At 35.4% G+C, this 20,387-nt stretch overlaps 1 long non-coding RNA gene across 1 annotated transcript in view; it reads left to right on the top strand.

Annotated features, from left to right (window-relative positions):
• The window catches only part of LOC110345185 (uncharacterized), a 52,159-nt gene that overhangs the window by 11,129 nt on the left and 20,643 nt on the right, over nucleotides 1-20,387 (top strand). The window contains exon 2 of the long non-coding RNA XR_002388341.2: nucleotides 20,325-20,381. This is a non-coding gene — a long non-coding RNA (uncharacterized LOC110345185). The remainder of the gene's footprint in view (nucleotides 1-20,324; nucleotides 20,382-20,387) is intronic.

Below are 20,387 nucleotides of genomic sequence, written 5' to 3'. Positions count from 1 at the left end.
GAGATATTGTGTTGTTAATTTATAGAATAGTCCTGGCATACAGTAAGTACTTATTATATATTTACTCACAAAATCTATAACCTAAATATTTATGAACAAATCCTGTTACATTATTGTACCTCTACACAATGAAATGCTTAATGATAGTTCAAGAAAAATGAAAAGTTCTCCCTGATATATTTTCAAGTGTAAAAAGTAAGTTGTGTAGGATATTTCCATCTGTATCAAGCAAAATTTAACATATGTATATATGATATGCACAAATATATGAGTAGACTAAAATTTCTAGAAAGTTATATATTAAACTGTTATAGTGATAGTTCTGAAGAGAAAAACAGGAAGGTGAGACTTCTTTTTACTTCATCTACACTTTTACTGCATATATATATATATATATATATATATATATATAACATCATATTCATTGCTATTGCTTGACTAGCGTATATAGGATATAGAAAGTCGATTTTAAAATCTCAATAAAATTATATATTAAATTGTTACAATGATACTTCTGAAGAGAAGAATGAGAGATGAAACTTTCTTTTACTTCATATACATTTGTATTGCTTGACTATTTTAGAGTATATTTTAGAATGTTAAATATCTCATACCACAAACCTTCCTGGATTTTTGTTTGTTTGTTGAGACAGAGTCTGGCTACATAGTCCAGTCTGACCTTGAACTCACTATGTATTGAAGGCTGGCCTTGAACTTGGGATAGTCCTGCCTCAGCCTCCCAAGTATTGGGATTACAGGAATGCACCACCATGCCCAGCCCTTCTTAGATATTGCAGATTAGGTAAATACCTTTTATACTTTCAAGTCATAACATATTAAGAGTCTGTTTGGAGGCCAGGGATTTAGCTCAGTGGTGCCACTGAAGCGCAAGGTCCTGAGTTTGATCCCTGGTACCAAAAATAAAAGAGTCTGTTTATCCCACTCCATTGTTAATATCATGAAAGCAAAGAATGTCCTCTTCTATTATGCTAAAGAAGATAGTTGCAGGAGACTGGAATGTGAAAGACAGAATAGAGGAACTTTTTAGAGCTGTGGACAAGATCAAAGAGTCAGCAGGAATGTTGAGAATCTCAGGAACTAACACCACCAAGAAGATAAAAACATTCATACATTTGAAAAGGGAAGAGAAACAAATGGTTTTATTAGACCATTTTAGAGGCTGGAAAAATGGAATTTGGTTCATTCAATAGAAGCTATAGTAACAGAAAAGTACAACCACTACCACTAACACCAAGAAGGGGAAATCACAGGGAAGGAAATCAAGATACTTGCCCTGGTTTCTTCTGCTGGTGCCTCCCACTGGCTGAGTCCCACACAAAATTAGATGTTAAGGAAATTGACAAAGATCATCTGCTTGGGGCACAGAGTAAGGCAGAAGATGTAGAATGGGTCTAGGGAAGGCAAGCATTGTAACTGAACTCATCCTTATTATTATATTTTCAGTTCTTTTGTGGGTTTCCTGTTCTATAGGAAATGCTAAAAGATATTTAGTGGGTGAAAAGATGAATGGGTGTAGACATTAAAAAATGAAGTGTTCTGGAAGCCAAGACTAGGCTGTACTTCTTTTCTTAGGAAATTACTTTACTGCAACAAGTTATCTTGTCATGAAAGATTGTGAGATTTTAGCTGTTTATGTTAATTCAGAAAACACATTTTGAATTTCTATGAAGAATAGTAAGTAAAACAATTTGCAGAAAATGTGGGAGAGTTAGTATTCATATGTAAAACATGAGGTGACTCATGTGGACACGTTTGTCATGTCAATGAGAAATGAATCATACATTGTGATTTGTGGCATGTGGCATGCAGTTATGACACAAATTATCATTGGTAGAGTGTAGGATGGTGTGTCAGCTGGAGCAAGGCATTAGGACGTGATGAGTACAAAGATTGTGAAGTGTGCTGACCATTTCTGTGTTTTAAAGCTTATTTAAAGAAAAAAAATAAGCTCATTACTTGAACTTTTAAACCAAAGCATGAAGGCAATATCAAACAGTTTCTGTAGAAATTTTAAGCAAGGCTAATTACCCTAGGGATCACAGTTAGAATTCAAGATTTTATGCTAAGGTAGGAGAGGGAAGAGATGCCGAGCTAGGATTTGGAATAGAGACCTTTGAGCGGCAGAGAAGAGGCTAACAACTTAGAACCCGCAGATGCCTAAAACTTGCCTTGAGAATGGAAGTGTTCCTTCCCTTTCTGCTATTGAATATGAAAAGTTCTGGTGGAAGTTTAATGTTACAATTGGAATTTTAAGAAAGAGCATGAATGAACTGAAATGACTATAGGCTGATGGAATTTAGTGTCACATCTTGTATTAGGCAAGATTTCTGCATCTGATTAAAGGGGAAAAAAATGAATGCTAAGGCAAAAATGGTGAAAGGTTTACCTCCCTGTTCCCCCTTTTTCTTGTATTAGTTATCTCTTTGTTTAACAAAGTACCCCAAAATCCAACAGTTTAAAACAACCATCATTTATTATATCATAATTTCTTTGGGTTAGGACTCAGACTTGGCTCCATTGGGTCCTTCACTTAGGTTCTGTCATGGGGCTGAAATCTCCAAAGACAAGGTTGGTAGAGGATTTGCTTCCTATGAGGTGTTGGATTGAGGGACTTAATTCCTTGCTAGGCCAGAGACTTCTCTCATATCCATACTCATAGCATGCCAGCTGGTTTCTATGAGACTAAGCAAGTAAGAGAGCAAGAGAGAATGTCCAAGGAGGGCAGGATAAAACCTTATCTCAGAAGTGATAATCTAACACTTTGCTCTTTATTCCATAGTAGTGTGTTTACATCCAACTTATCTTCAAAGAGTGACTATTATAGAAGAAAATGCATAATGGGGGTCGAGATCATTGTAGGTTACCTTAGATTCTGGCTTTCTTACCCCCAATTCATTTTCTCTTCTCTTCTGCCTTACTATGGATCTTAGCTGGATTGTAGCACTCAGGCCCCTGACCTGAGTGGGCCTCCAATGGGAACCTCCAGCAAGAGAATGGGAAAGGAAATAGTCACAATATTTCTTCCTCTCAAGCTCTGCCTTGTGGCTCTACTTCCCCAGACCTAGACCTCACTGAGCACTATTATGGCCATTTCCCTCACTCCTTCTGTAGATCTAGGAATGACTGGCTTTCCACAGTTGCCAGTCCCTGGATGCCTGGGATTGAATCCAGGACTTTCACATTGTGCTACATCCCTACCCCTTTTAAAATATTTGTTTGTTTTTTGAGACAGGGTCTCACTGAGTTACCTAGTCTGGCCTTGAACTTGTAATCCTCATGCTTTACCCTCAAAGAGTGCTGTGATAGCAGGTATGACCACCACATGTGGCTCCTTGCTGATTATTTAACTACCTTTTCATTGAATTCTCTTTTGTTCCACCAGTAAGAGCTTCAATAGTACACATTTCCTAAAGGAAGAAATTATATATTATACTTTTAGTTCTAGTATTTTGTATAGTTGGTACTTAATGCTGTATGGATGATGGGCAGGTGGGTAGGTGGGTGAAATTGATATTAGCTTGATAATGTAAAAGAACGAAAAAAGAAAGTATTGAAAATTATATGAAAATTCTTCAGTAACACAGAGACATTATGTCTCTTGTGTTTTGTCTAAAACCATAAAGAAGAAAAGTTTTAAATGATTTCTAAAGAACAGTAGTACTTCTGAAAAAGTAATTTTTCTTCTAATATAGAAGGAAAAACAAACTTACATAAATCAAGACACTAAATTTATAACAGTGTAAAGGGAGTTTTTTTTAGAGGATTACCAAATTTTTGGAGGTATAAATGCATAACAAATTGGCTTAATATTAAATAACTATAACCAAAGGGTATGGCTATTTTTATACCATTCCTAAAAATTAAAATGATTCCATCCATATGTGTAGTTAAAGAATTTACCAATGATTTTTCAATTTATGTTAATAATTAAGGGAAACTAAATTGATGTTTGAAAGCATTTAAAAGTTTTAGGCATAAAATACATAACAAATCATACTCTGATTTAAAAAAATAACATACGGTAAGAAAAGAACTCTGAAAAAAAAGACAGATAAAAGAGTTTACTAAATTAAGTTATTTTTTTCTTCAAGATGCAATATTTTGGAAATGTGGCATTTCCACAATTTACTTCTTCAGGGCAAAGTACTATTATTTTCTGAGCTGTTATCTTCGGTACTTTTGCCACCATAGTGAAAAATATCTTCAGTGTGCAGGATTACAATTTCCCTGTCAGTATGATGTAAATCTTAATGACCATCTGTTTTTGTTCTGCAAAAAGTTTTATAGCAACATGGAAATAATTTTCAACAATTGACTGGCTCAATCTTGTCCCAACCTGCCCTAACTTCAGGATGCATGTACTTGCACAATAAATTTATAGTCTTTACTCTTCCCAAGGTTCATATGGTTATTTGCAATGGGTATGTGAATATGGGAACATCTGTAAGGCTGAGATAAAAACTATGAGGAAGAACAAAATGTTTGGGTAAAATCAAGTCGGTTCTAGAGCACTTTATCATGGGGGAATTCATTTCTAAATACATTTTATGTAGGCCAATTACTCAGCTAATTTATGTATTAAAAATGTCTAGAAATACCTTTTCTTGTCTTAATTGGCAGTTTTATTGGCATAACATTAACAACAGCTGTCATCAATAACATTCGTTGCACTGAAAGAAACTTAAGGTGGTATGCTATAGGGCATAAAAATATCTCAAAGAATTCTGCTCCTTTTTCCTGACATTTGCAATCAGTAAAATAAAAAAATTAAAAGAGAACTCATAAGGTGACACAAACTAATCATTTCCAAAAATAAACTCTAATACTAATACACCTCTCTTCCATGTTAAGTATAAATGCGCAGGCCCAAGTATACCTTTATATCAGCATATTCAAGGATATTCTCACTGTTGCAATCCTAAACTACTTTACAAATCCCAAAGGAGGCTAAATATCTAGGAAATAGTTAATAGAGAGACAGAAATCTTTTCTTAAAAACATTTTTAATCAACATTCCAAGTAGGTAATAAAATATGTGACTGAATATGGTGCAGGCAAAAGGAAAAAAACCTTCCACAAATTCATTTATTTCTCCAAAATAAAAACATTATATTGGGAAATCTGTTACTCACTCACCTGCCAAGTTCTAAGTTTAGAAATCTTTGTTTTCACTGTAACAGTTGATGCTACTGAAAACTGCTAAGTCACTTGACAAACCTGCTCCCTGTTATATTTTAGATGTTTTTCTTCAGTAACTTTTTAATATAAAAGCTTATCACCCTAAACTTACAGTAATAGTAATGGATTCTTTACATCTTCTGTGTGTTTATATATATATATATCTGTAATTCTCGCACTGTCCTAAAATAAGTGGCTCTACAGTGCCTGCTTTGAAAATCATCTTTTAGTATTGTTCAATTTTAATATTAAATTAACCCTTTCCTCCAGGTGTTTTTTGAATGTGACTGTACCAATAACCATGTCAAGTTAGTCACTATTTTGTTAAGATGTTATTTCTTGGTTATCTTCTGTATGTGTGCATAGTATCACCATGGTATATTTATGTTTTGTATCTTGAGTTTGCATTTTGAGTGAGAAGATGCTGAAAAGCCAGAGTCTGCTGAAAACTCTTCCTCATACATAGTATGATACATGAAGCTCTCCCTAGTAGGGTCATTTTAGTTAATAAAGTTGAAGGGCCCAAGGAAAATATGTAATCTGATAATGTGGGAAGGAAAATAATTTAGCAACAAAAAATCATGCATACCGAAGGTAAATCTGTGAAGAATATGAAACCATAATCTTTGCCAATAGGTTCGGGACCATATTTCACTTTTCATTGTGTCTTCAAATTCTACAATGTGTCTATTATTTAAGGTGTGTTCTTCAAAACTTCAGAAAAAAAATTTTTTTTTTTTAAAAAAAGAATCTTCTAAGGGCTGGAGATTTAGCTCAGTGGCACCGCACCTGGCTTGCAAGTGCAAGGCCCTGAGTTTGATCCCCAGTACAAAAAAGAAAATATTCTATTTCCCCACATGCTCTCATATAACTGGGATTCAGAAAAAGCTCCATAGATTAAGGAATGCATGTAAAAGATCATAACAGCAGAGCTGTTTTTGTTCCCTCTCTCCTGTGGGGAAAATAAAGCTAGAACATGGTTGACCTACAAGGATAAGGAAAACAAATTTCCACCTATAAGCCTATAAGGAGCCATTGAAAACAAGGAATGAAAAGAAGTTTTAAAACTTACAAGGAACACATTCAGAGAAGACTTCCAAGTGTAAACAAGCAATTACTGGGTAAGAACAGAGCCTGAGCATTTGTCAAGGTCTTCCAAAATCTGCTATCTCATGCCTCTTTGGTAAAGAAGTTGCTTTCTATTCCTTTGTAACTTTATTGTGAGCTTTCTGACCTGAAGAGGAATTAAATAGGACTATCATTACTGGACGAAGAATGAGAGACTAGTGGATTTATTATTTATAAACTATGCCAAGTAGGAATGCCAAGTAAGGGGATTAAAGTTTATCTGAAAATAACTTTGATTCTAGTTATATATAACTGCTGTAAGTCTATAAACTACATATTGTAATGAAATAATTACATGAAAAATATAAAAGTATATTTTATGAAGCTTATTTATGCAAATGTGTAATCTAAATTTTTTTTTAAATACAGTATTTTTGACTGTTTGGTATACTCTCACATTGTGTGCCTCAGTTTCCCCATCCACAAAATGGGAATATCAAGGAAATTAATTCATAATTTTTATTACTATTAATATTTACCATTTATGCAAAACATTTAGGTCTGTGCTTGATGCAGAGTAAACATTAAATAAATATTACTACCATGTTCCTGATAACATAGAAACTTTTATTTAAAAAATATGGCTCACTGCATCAATTCTCCAGTATACTTTAAAAAAGAAAGTTTTGTGTGAATGGCTCGAACAGGCTGAATAACGTCCCCAGAAAACATCCAGGTAAGGGGAACCTAATTCCTGGAATCTGTGAATATTAGTTTACATGGCAAAAGGAACTTTGCAAATATAATTAAATAGATGATCTGGAAAAAGAGAAATTTTTCTGAATTATCCAGGTGAGCCATACATGTAATCACAAGAGTCATTCAAAGAGAGAAGCAGAGGCATATTTGTTTACAAAACAGAATAGAAGACAATATATGACCAAAACAAGATGCTGAATTGCTTATCTGAAGATAGAGGAAGAGCCTAAAAGCCAAAAATCAAACAAAACAACCAAAGACAAAACAAAAGAAACAAAGAGTAGAGCTCTCAATGCTGGAAAAGAAAGAAAACAGACAGATTCTTTTATGGGCCAATTTTGCCATATGAAATAAATTTTGGACATCTCTCCTCCAGAACTGTAGGAGAGTAAGTTTGTGTTGTTTTAAGCCACTATTTGTGGTAATTTGTTATACTAGCCATAAGAAAATAATACAATGTCATCTATTCTCTTTAATTAGTTAACTATTTAAATAGGCATGAGAAGGTGTGATTGTCTAGATATATAGTAAAATATAGATCTGTTTGCTTGAATTTTATAAATTAATAGTTCTTTCTCCCCTTTCTCTACAACCAATTTAACTATTTAGACAGAGCTGTGATCATTTAGTGGGAGGATTTTAACTTTCTCCCTCTGCCTAATTTACCACATAAACATGGACTCTTTAATTTACTTATCAAGGTATGTGATATTACTTTTTAGGTGGCTGCTTTAAATATAGACATAGAGACTGCCACATTTTACAAGCAAGACACAGATTGGTCAGACAGAAAAGGTCTTGGTATTGTAAAAAAAAAATACTGGCTTTGGAGCCATTAAATCCAGATCTGAGCAGCAACTCTCTGTTGAGACTTGAAAGCTTTCATCATGGGGCTGTACTTTCCTCTTGTGTAAACACTGGTAGGAGTTTATAGAAAGAGCCTTATGGGACAGAAACTAAGTATCATATTTATAAGCAGGTTATAATACTCCAAGCCAACATTCCCTCTAGTACCAGGAATTCTCTTTATCTAATGTTTCTCTGAATATAAGTCTCCATTCACTACAACTTGTACACTGACTTCATGACTGCTAGCCACACAAAAAACCTTGGTATCTACTCATCCCAGAGGCCTTGGGGCTACCTCTGTGGTCTCCTCCACTTTTGAAGGAGGGTACAATCTGTGTCTTCTGTGCAGATCAACACTGAGTTTCCAAAAATACAGTAAGAATGGACTCAAGTTGAATGGGCAGGAAGAAGGTGAAAGATATTCTTACTTCATTGATTTACTATACCCCTGGGATGTTGCATAGTGAACAGCCATAGCAATACCACAGAAATTTTTACCTTCAGTTCTTTGATTCTCACACACATTTGTATTTTCCCTTGGGCATAATCCTCAGTACTGAATTTGATAAATCCTAAGGGATGATGGCAAGAATTTAGATAAATTCATATTTAATAACTCCATCAAATATTAGTTAGTAGCTACCAGCTCTGTTTAAGAGAGGTTCTTAATCTTTTATGGATACTATTAATAAGGAAAATGCTGATCTTCTGGGAACTATGCCAGTATCACCAACCAAAGCACAGCACTTGGCCCTAATTAAATATTTAATCTCAAATTCTTCTCATAGGATTAAACAAATTTATAGATGTTTTCTTTATGACATTACCAAATAGCAAATTCTTCATAATATATATGATCTCCATAAATCTGAACATAAAGGACTGTAAACTCTCTTAGAAACATTTGCTTGCCAAGAAAAACTGGTTTATATGGTCTTCTGACAAAATTTCCAAATCCTGACTCTTTTCACTGAGTTTAATGTTTCGCTGTGGATTAATCATATCATTTTCTTGATATTATATCATTGCTAAGTTAAGCCTATTAATTAAATATGCAGCATTAACTTCTTTTATCAGGGAACAAATCTTTTTAAAAATTAATTTTATTGGTACATTTTAGGCATACACTATAATGACATTCATCATTGGAGATTTGTACCTTTACCTAATGCGTCTTCATTCTTATTTTTTTCCCATTCCCCTGCCCTCCCTTCAATCCATCCACCCCTCTCTGTTTAAAAAGACTTGGCTTCCATTTTTTCATTTTCTCATGTTAATTCCACTTCCTTTTTTCCTTTCCCCTAACCCTCCCACTTCCCCTTTGCACCTTTTCTTCCTATTTCACATTATGTATTATACATTACACTTTCAGTTTTTCACACTAGAGAAACTATTCGGTTTTTACACGTGTGTGTCCTATTTATTTCACTTAAGAGTATGCCTCAATGTGCATCCACTTAGCTATAAATGTCTCTAATTTCTCATTCTTTATGGCTGAGTAGTACTCTATTATATTTTTAAAAAAAAAATACATTTTCTTTATCCAGTCTCCAGTTGATGGCTGTTTCCAAGTTTTAGTTAATACAAACTGTGCCACTATGAACATGGATGCACATATATCACTGTGGTATGATTTTTAAAATTCTTTTCAGAAGATACCCAACAGGAGAATAGCTGGGTCAAATGGGACTTCCAGTCCTAGTTCTTTCAGGTATCTCCATACTGATTTCCACAGTGCTTGCACCAGTCTACACTCCCACCAGCAGTGGAGCAGGGTTCCTCTTTCCCCACAGCCCTGCCAGCATTTGGTGTTGGTTGATTTCATGATAGCAGCCATTCTTTCTGGGGTGAGGTGGAATCTCAGTGTTGTTTTCATTTGCATCTCTCAAATGACCAGTGATGTTGAACATTTTTTTCATGTTTATTTGCTATTTCTACTTCTTCATATGAAAAATAAACAACCTGATGTTCATTTCAGAAGCCCATTTTTGGATTGGATCTTTAAATTTGGGAAGTCTGATTTTTTAAAGTTCTTTGTATATTCTAGATAGTAGACCTTTGTCTGAGGGACAGCTGGTAAAATTTTTCCCCACAGGGCTGGGGATTTACCTCAGTGGTTCCACCACCTGCCCCACAAACAAAGGACCTTGAGTTCGATCCCCAGTACCAAAAAAAAAAAAATTCCCACATTGTGGGTTGTCTCTTCATGCTGTTGGTGCTTTCTCTTGCTGTTCAGAAGCTTTTTAATAAGTACAGATCCCACTTGTTGATGCTTTGTGCTAGTTCACTTACAATGGAGGTTTTGTTCATGAAATCTTTTCCTACGCCAATGTCTTCAAGAGTTCTACTTAATCTCTCTTTCCAGCTGGTTTAGTGTTTCTGTTTTAATATTTGGATCTTTAATACATTTTGATTTTAGTTTAGTGCATGGTGAGAGATACAGGTCTAGTTTTAATCTTTGGCAAGTTGAAACCCAATTTTTCTGGCACCATTTATTAAAGAGGCTATCTTTCCTCCAGTGAGGGTTTTTGGCTTCTTTGTTGAAAATTAGGTGGTTGAGGATGTCTGTAGTTGTTTCTGCATCTTTGATCTTTGGGTCTATTTCTTTGCCAGTATCATGGTGTTTTTATCACAGTAGCTTTGTACTATAGTTTCAAATTGGGGATTGTAATACTGCTTACCTTGTCTTTAATGCCTAGAATTGCTTTTGCTATTCTAGACCACTTCTTGTTGCAAATGAATTTTTGGATTGTTTTCTCAAGGCCTATGCTGGAATTTCAATTGGGATTGCATTGAATCTATATAGCAGCTTTGGAAGTATGGGCATTTTCACTATATTGGTTCTTCCTAAACAGAAGCAAGGGTTGTCTTTCTATTTTCTGACATCATCTTCAATTTCTCTTTTCAGAGTGCTATAGTTTTCAGAGTAGAGGTCTTTCATGTCTTTTGTTACGTTGATTCCTAGATATTTCATTTTTTGGAATGGTATTGTGAAGGGAGTTGTTTCTCCAGTTCCTTTTTCAGTGAGTCTGTTGTTTGTGTACAGGAAAGCTATTGAATTTATTGTGTTGACTTTGTATATAGGTACTCTACTGAATTTAGTTATTAAGTCTAGAAGACTTTTGGTGAAGTTCTTGGGGTCTTCTCTACAGAGTATCATGTTGTCTGCAAATAATGGCAATTTGACTTCTTCGTTTCCTATCTTTATTGCTTTTATTTCTTTCTCTTGTCTAATTGCTCTGGCTAATGTTTCCAAAACTATATTGAACAGGAGTGGTGATAGTGGACATCCTCATCTTGTTTCTGATTTTAGTGTGAAGGATTTCAGTTTTTGACCATTTAGTATGATATTGGCTGTTGGTTTTTCATAGATGGCTTTTATCAGGTTGAGGTAGAGTCTGTCTATTCCAATTTTCTGTAGGGTTTTTATCATAAATACATATTGGATTTTGTCAAATGCTTTTTCTGCATCTATTGAGATGATCATATGGTTTTGGTCCTTGGCTCTATTGATACAATGTATTATATTTATTGATTTGCATATGTTGAACCATCCCTGCATCCCTGGATGAATCCCACTTGTTCAGGGTGTATGATCTTCTTGATGATCTTCTGATTTGCCAATAACTTATTAAGGATTTTTGCATCTATGTTTATTAGTGAGACTGGCCTATAGTTCTCTTTTTCAGTTGGGTCTTTCTCTGCTTTGGGGATCAAGGTGATGCTTGCTTCCAGGAATGAATTTGGGAGTATTGCTTCCCTTTCAATTTCACTGAAGATTTTAAACAGTAGTGACAATAGTTCTTCTCTAAATGTCTTGTAGAATTCAGCAGTGAAGCCATCAGGACCCAGGCTTTTCTTATTTGGTAAGTTTTTGATTTCATAGATTGATATGAGGTTATTTAGAATTTTTAGGTCTTCTTTGTTCCACTTTGGTAATTCATGCATATCTAGGAATCTGTCCGTTTCCTCTGTGTTTTCCATCTTATTTGCGTATAGGTTCTGGAAGTAGGTATTGATGATCGTCTGGATTTCTGCCAGGTCCATTGTAATTTCATCCTTTTCATTCCTAATTGCATGGATTTGGGCCTTTTCTTTCCTTTTTTTGATAAGGTTGCCTAAGGGTTTGTCGATTTTGTTTATTCTTTCGAAGAACCAAGTCTTGGCTTCATTGATTTTTTTGTATCATTCTCTTAGTCTCCATTGCGTTGATTTCTCCTCTGATCTTTATAATTTCCTCCCTTGTATGAGCTTTGGTTTTGTCCTGCTCTTCTTTTTCTAGAAGCTTGAGATTCAGCATCAGGTTGTTTATTTGATCTTGCTCTGGTTTCCTAATATGAGTATTTACTGCTATGAATTTCCCTCATAAGACTGCTTTCATTGTTTCCCGTAGTCTCCAATATGTTGTATTGACATAGTCATTTAATTGTATGAACTGTCTCATTTCTTCTTTAATTTCTTCTGTTACCCATTGGTTATTCAGAAGTGTGTTGTTCAATTTCCATGTGTTTATGTGTTATGTGGTTTCTTTTGCTATTGATCTCCAATTTCATCGCACTATAGTCTGATAATATACAGGGGATAACTTCAATTCCTTTGCACTCACTTAAAAATGTTCTAGAGCTGGGGATTTGGCTCAGTGGTTCCACCGCCTGCTTCACAAGTGCAAGGTCCTGAGTTCAATCCTCGGTACCAAAAAAACCCCCCCAAAACAAAACAAAACAAAAATATATTCTATGAGCAAGTACGTGTTCTATTTCAGAGAACAACTTGCATGCAGCCAAAAATAATGTGTATTCTGATTTTGTGGAGTGGAACACTCTGTAAACATCTGTTAAGTTCATTTGTTCAAGAGTTTGATTGAGTTCTAGTATTTCATTGCTTATTTTCTGTCTAGTTGATCTATCTATTGGAGACAGTGGGGTATTGAGGTCCCCCACTACTATTGTATTATTGCTTATTTGATTTTTCATGTCCATTAGTATTTGTTTTATACAGTTGGACGCACTAGTATTTGGTGCATATATATTTATGATTGCCATCTCTTCCTCTTGGATTATTCCCTTTACAATGATGTAGTGTCCTTCTTTGTCTCTCTTAATCAGTGTTGGTTTGAAATCAATTTGATCTGCAAAGAGGATAGCTACTCTTTTTTTGGGGGGGGGGTTCTGTTTCACAGAGTATTTGTTTCTACCCTTTAATTTTCCGTCTATGAGTTTCTTTTTGAATTAAGTGTGTTTCTTGTATGCATCATATTGTTGGATTTTGGTTCATGACCCATTCTGCAAGTCTGTTTCTTTTGATTGTGAGTTGAGACCATTAACATTGATGGTTATGACTGATATGTATTGACTTATCATTGTCATGACTTTTTATTTTCACTGGATTCTCCCCCTTTGCATTTAATTCCTGTCATGCCTGATGGATTCATTCTGCTGTGCTTCCTGGGGTTATGATCCTCGTCTTTTTCTCAGATATTGTTTAGAAATTTTTAGAGTGCTGGTTTGGTATTCATGAAATTCCTCAGGTGCTTTTTGTCATAAAAGTATCTTATTTCTCCATCAGTTTTGAAAGATAGTTTTTCAGGGTACATCCATCTGAGTTGGAGGCTGTTTTCTTTAGGGCTTGAAATATGTCACTCCAAGCTCTTTTTGCCTTGAGGATTTGTGTTGAGAAGTCTTCTGTGACTGAGCTTTCATTTGTATCTGATTTGTTTCTTTTCTCTAACTGCTTGTAGAATTTTGTTCTTCTGTTGGATTTCTGGAATCTTAACTATTATATGCCTAGGTGTAGGTGTAGGCTTTTTTTTTTTTTTTTGATCTTGAGTAGTTGGAGTCCTATAATCCCCACTTATTTATATGTCAAATTCTTTTCCCCTGCTTGGGAAGTTTTCTGCCATTACTTCTGTGAACAGTTTTTTTTATGTCACCTTCACTCTGTCCTGTTTCTTCATTGACTCTGATCAGTGTTATGTTATTCTTCTTTGCATCATCTAGCAGCTGCTGGATTGATTTCATGTGGTCCCTTACTATTTTTAAGAAATTTTTCTTTTCCTTGTCACTAATTGAAATCCTGTCTTCTATATCTGAAATTATGTCCTCACATGGCTCAGTTTTTAATTTCCTGGATATCTGTTTTATGGATTCCATTTTTTTCCTATGTTGGGATTCCATCATGCTCCTCAGCTGCTGTATTTTTTTTTCTGTGTCTGCTCTAGATGTATTAAGTCCTGCACCATGAACACAATCTTTTTTGTTTAAGAGAAATTGTTTGTGATTTCATTTTTTCCAGATCCTCTTTTGTTGCCAGTTCAGGGAGTCCAGGTGGTTGAATATCAGATTGTTTCATCTTGTTGCCCTTTGAGGTTGCCTTAGGTGATCTGGAAGTCTGTTTTTGAGACTTATTTACATGTCTTCTCATTTCAACAGATGCAGCCCCTGGTGCCCCTTTATTTAGGCAACTTTTTGCTCACCCAGTGGTGTTTAATTTTCAGTGAGCCACCAAGTGGTCTTTTCTTTGCTACTCACCACTGCACTGATTCCTGGCTTCAGAGTGGTGGCCTTCTGAATCTCTGTGCTATCCTGTTGTCTGGGCAGGGTTCTGGCTGGGGCCTGTGAACAGTTGGGATTGTATCTAGGCATGCATCTGATTAGGACCTGCCCTCCTACAAAGCTGTTTTTGGGTGGACTCAGTTGCTGGTGTCTGGGTGGGCTCCTGGCTAGGTTCTGTGAGCACTTATCAGTGGCATTGGAGTGGGCCTCTAGCTGTTGCTTGTGGGCCTGTGTAGCTCTTTTCCAGGTGGGCCCAGGTGGCTGGGGTGAGGGCAAGGCCTGGCTGGACCTGCCTGCAACTGTGCCAGCCTGGTCCATGTTGGCTTCTCCCTAGGCAACAAATATTGATTACCTACTGATTGGTCAAAAAACATAGTATCCTAAGACTTAAGTGGTTCTTGCCATTTAGAATGATACCCTTCCCTGAATAACAGTGAATATATTCAAAGCCCACAGAACATGGTCCGTAGTACATGTCAGGAGGCTTTTGTGTTCTACAGACTCCACTTTAAGAACTTCTGAGACAAAAAGAACTTAAAATATTAGCGCAATTTTCAGAATTGTATACAGAATTTAGAGGTACAGGTTGGATTTTTGTTCTGTCATGAACATGAATTGCTCACATTGAGGTAGATTGTTTTTCATCCATTAGGGTACTAAGACCAAAATAAAATGTGATTTATTTATTTTATATATATATAGATATCTGATTTATATATATATATTTATTTTATATATATATGGAGAGAGACACAAAGAGACACACTCAGAGAGAGAGAAAGAAACAGAGACAAAGAGACACACAGAGATAGAGTCTATCCTTATATTGTATAATGTATTATGTTGCTCAGATTGCCAAAATACCACATACTGAGAGGCTTGAACAACAGAAATTAATTGTTGTGTTGCTCTGTAAACTGGAAATTTAAGCTCAAGGTGAGGTTGATTTTCTCTAAGACCTCTCTCTCTGGTCTGCAGATGGCTACCCTCTCCCTGCATCTCTTGATCATCATCCCTCTGTGCTGTGCAGACCTGGTGTTTCTTTGTGTGTGAAAATTTTTCTCTCTCTCTTTTTTAAAGATACTAACCAAATTATATTAGGATCCATCCACATGACCTCATTTAAGCTTAATGACTTATTAGAAGATCCTATTTCCAAATACAGTTGCATTCTGGCATATTAGGGGTTAGGTCTTCAAAATATGAGTTTTGGGGGAATTAATTTAGGCAATTAATATCTAAAATAATTGCTTTTTCTTTCTTTTTTCTTTTTTGAGACAGGGTCTCACTATGTAGTTCAGGCTGCCCCTGAAATCACTAAAAAGCCCAGGCTGGCCTCAGACTCATGGCAATCCTCCTGCCTCAACCTTCCAAGTTCTAGGATTATAGGCACATGCCATTATGTCCAGCTGGAATTATTGCTTTTTTTTATACTCTAAAAGCATATCTCATGTCCAAATTTGTACAATGGAGTTATCCCATAGGTTCATTACTCAATATAGGAATTGTACCTCATTTTCATAAGTTAAACTGATATCCATAAAATTGACAATGGTTAACTTGTGTCTCAAGCAAACAATTATACACAAAGGCTTTGTAAACTAAAAAGTCAGTAACTGGAGTTCAAGGAGGTTTCCCTAATTTTTTTCGTTTTTGGCTACTGGGGATTGAACTCAGGTCCTTGTGCTTGCACAGCAGGTGGCCAAACCACTGAGCTAAATCCCTAGCCCCCTTCCTAATTTAAAAAGTCATCATGAAACAAGTAATACATTTAATATCTAATTTTGTAAATATTAATAATATTTAATAAATTATATTTGCTTTTTAATCAGAAGAGCTGGTGTACAGATTAAGGAAGGTTTGGACTATACAAATGATACTTTAATCCTTACCACAGCTAATTATTTTGCTATATTACATGTGTATCAATAATATATTTTCACACCTGCCAGCTGAGCATAGAAATTGTGAGGGAAAAAAATTTGTGGGTTTATATAACAGTAGACTAAAAGATCAAACATTAGACATTTATTTAGAAATAGCACATTTATTAACTTTCACTCTTAGACTAACCTCAAATAAAACATATTGGTATACATGCAAAAATGACAAAAAGTGAATACAAAGAGGGGAAAAATTACATAGCTGAAGCATGGACACAAATCCACAGCAAATAAAATTAATATTGGATATTAAGATGGTTATTATTTAGGTAATAAATCTTGGAATATCAAGGTTACCAGAAGGTCAACTTACATATTTGTGAAAAAGGTACCAAAAAAGAGATCACTTTGATTTGTTTTCTTTCCTTACCAAAAATCTTTTTACAAAAAAGAAATCAGTATTTTATAAGAATTGGACTTTTTTTCAATTTCCAGTTTGGAACCAGTTTTGAGCAATATTAAAGGCATTTAAATCCAGGAAATATGCAAAATATTAACAAAATTTTAACCCTATTGCACAGTGTATCACATGAACAACAGAAGTAATTGCTGTCAGTTTGTGCTTTTTTGACCAATAATTCTCTGTATTTTCTGCAAGTAACTTGAGTGATGCAAATGACCTTATTTTTACAGCATGCTTTTATTAAATAGTTTATTATTTTGGCAGACTAATAAAGATTTTGGTATTTGCTTTTATTTGCAATAATATTACCATCACATAAAAAAGGATTTTATGTTCTTTTTGAGGAACAAGGAGGATAAAAGTGGTGATGGATAGCGCAACTGAGGCATCAGCAATGAGCTGGAAATGAGACACATAAATATGAAAGCAGAGCTAAGAAAATAGAACTGCACCCTTGGCCTTTCTTAAAAGAACATGCGCACTTCATGGTTCATTCACACTGTTCGAGAAACTCCTTTTGTTTCCAATGAATCAGAAAATGCACGTAAAGTCTGAAGTACTATTTTTACTTATAGCTGCCTAACTTCTATTTAATTAGATTCATTTCAGGAAAATATTTCCAAGCTTTCTGAAGATGTTTGGATTTGAGGAAAAAAATAATTCACTGAAAAGTTGGTGGACATAGGAGCTGAAGGGATCAGACCAGATATACTATTCTCACAATTATTTAGCACAAAGCACAGAAATGAAAACATTCCTTATAATAGCATCTTCAGAGTGAGCTAAGGAATTGTGGAGTATTTAAGGATATTCCAGGTAGGTGGCTAGGCAACTGTATCTTTAACACAAATAATATTATACTATTAGATTGATAATGCAACATTAGATAGAGACTAGGTGATTAAAGTAATCTTATATCTTGCCATAATGTTATGTGTTTATTTAAAAATTATGATTGTTTGCACGTAGCATGTTTTCTGATCTAATGTGAGTATATAAATTGTAAATGTCAAATATGTTTGTCAGCATAATATATTTAGCATTAATTTTATCATATATCATTAATAACTTGTTTCCTTATTACAGTATTTAATTGTTATCATAACTGAAGGCACATTGTGCTGGAGAAACCAAAGGGAAGGTAAATCTCCTATTTAGGGCCAGAACCTGAATTGGCACATGGTAACTCATAGCTCAGTAATATTCAGACGTGGAACTATTTTTCTTTTCACACCAAAGTGTAGCCAATAAATGGAAAGTAGGAAGAAGTAATATACAGTATTGTGAGCCGAGAAATCTACTTCTTCATTATCAACATGACTTGAATCTTAGAGAGGGAGAGAGCTCTACCATTTGGAATCTTATCGCAAAGGCTTACAATAGACATGATTCTGACAAGAGGTTGGTGGTAGCAGAACAGACTTAACAATTAATGGTATGCCAAGGCTGAGTTCAGAGAATTGCTTTACCCAATGCCAATCATTCATTTCTGGCAGTAGCACTTCACATCTTTTCCTGGGATGCCATCCAACCACAGTGGCATCTAAAATATATCAAGCAGTGTTGTTACAGTTGGAGGTGAAATTGAAATTTGCGCCAAACAGAAGTGACAAATTCACATGGCTGAGTGTTGCCTAGCAATCAGGTCCAAGGGGAGACGTGGCAATTCTGCCTTTACCCATGAGTGTGTGGAAAGGGGAGAGAAACATTTACATTAGAGTTTGGGTGGCCTCACTAGAAGAGCCAGGTATATGAGAAACTTCATCTTACTATCAGGCATGAGGAAGTAAGGTGTTAAGTACAGGGAAAGAAGGGAAGCAGCTGAAGTTGGTAGGATAAGCAGCTTTCAAGGCTGAGGTTCTCAGCAATTAATCTGGGGGAGGGGGAGAACAGCAAGATGCCAAGATGCCAGACTTGCTGTGGAAATTGATGGCAACTGGCCATCCTGCTGCCTTTTGACTGCAGGCCTCTTGATGAACCTCTGTTTAGCTAGCACTTGGCAGCTGGGTGGTCCCAGGGTATAGTGAGCAAATGGTGGCTTTCTCTTCTCAGAAATCCACATGAGAGCAAAGCTCCTGCTGGGAAGCCAGACTCAAGAGATAAGCAGAAGGAGTGGGATGTTCAAGCTGAAATTCTTACCTTGTGCCCTGATTTGTTGTTGCTTTTTCAGGTTCCCCATTTCATGTATTTTATATTAGTCTTTTCTTTGAGGGGAAACCACCCAAACTACCCCTACCCCATCCTCTAAGGTGTGAAGGGACAATAAAAAAATAGTGATTAATGCGTGCATCAGTAGGTGGATATATCAAAATACCAGTCTTAGAGAAGAAGGATACTTTTTGCTCTTTGTTCCAAACTAAAAAGTTTTACATAAATAATTTTGTTTCAGGGCTTTTTTTTCGATCACTCTTTATTTGGAAGAAGCATAATCCTGGAAATAGGTAGAACAGATTTCACTGTTAGTGAAGGAACTTATGGAGATGTTAGTGTTACCATTAGGCCTTTTCCCCCTTGCCCACTTTTAGTGTTTTTCCTCTTGAACAGCTAGGGCCTTATTAACCTCCTGAGTCTAGTCTTCTGAGCCCTAAAAGAGAGAACAACTGACCTAGGATGAGGCGGTAGAGCCTATGTCATTTCCTGCTTTGATGTGTCTCTTTCTGAGGGGCCTTTCTTGATAATCAGTCCTGGGTGAGTGCTCTTTCTTCCTCAGTATTGCAAAACTTTAATATCATTTCTGTGGTGTTTAGCTGAATTTATATGTACGCAGTTGTTTCCTCAATGAGACTCACTGTTCTCACAGCAGAAACCATTTCTTCTAACCAGTATCAGATGAGACAAATGTGAAAATGCAAGGTGCTATCAACTATAGTATACTGTTCATTTCTTTAAAAATTATAAATAAGTGCCACCAAATAATCGAAGAGACTGAACACATACATTGATAATATTTGATGAGTATATAAAATCATATGTATTTTAAGATCATAAATTTGGTTATAATTTTGACAACTAAAATTTATTGACTCCTCATTTTGTGTCATCCTAAAGTTTTTAAATTTTATTTACTGTGGTAAAAATATATAGCATGAAATCTATTCTCTAAATTTTTTAAGTGTACAGTAGAATATTATTAACTATAAGCATAATGTCATACAGCCGCATTCTAGAACGTTTTCATCTTGCATGACTGAAAAGTTACAGTCACTGAGTAGCAACTCCATCATTTCTCCTTCCTCCCAGCCCCTCACAATTACCATTTTACTTTCTCTTATGATTTTTACTACTGTAGCTACCTTAATGTAAGTGCAGTCATACTGTGTTTGCCCTTCTGTGGCTGATTTATGTCACTTAGTATAACGTCCTCCAGGTATAAACAGGATTGTGGTACATGGCAGGAATTTCTTCTTTTTGTGGCTGAATAATATTCTATGATATGTACATATCACATTTTCTTTGTCCATTCATCATTTTATGTACATTCAGCTTGTTTCTATATTGTGGCTATTGCAAATGATGTTGTAATGAACATAAGAATGTGAATATCTCTTCTAGATTCTGATTTCACTACTCTTGGATACATACCTAGAAGTGGGATTGCTGGATCATATGGTAATT

Source organism: Heterocephalus glaber, unplaced genomic scaffold (genome assembly GCF_053883595.1).
Source record: "Heterocephalus glaber isolate CG9 unplaced genomic scaffold, H.glaber_assembly_v1.0 deba00000809, whole genome shotgun sequence".
In the NCBI taxonomy this organism is placed as follows: Eukaryota; Metazoa; Chordata; class Mammalia; order Rodentia; family Bathyergidae; genus Heterocephalus; species Heterocephalus glaber.
Note: the sequence above shows the minus strand (reverse complement) of the source record. Positions and strands in the feature narration are given on the sequence as shown.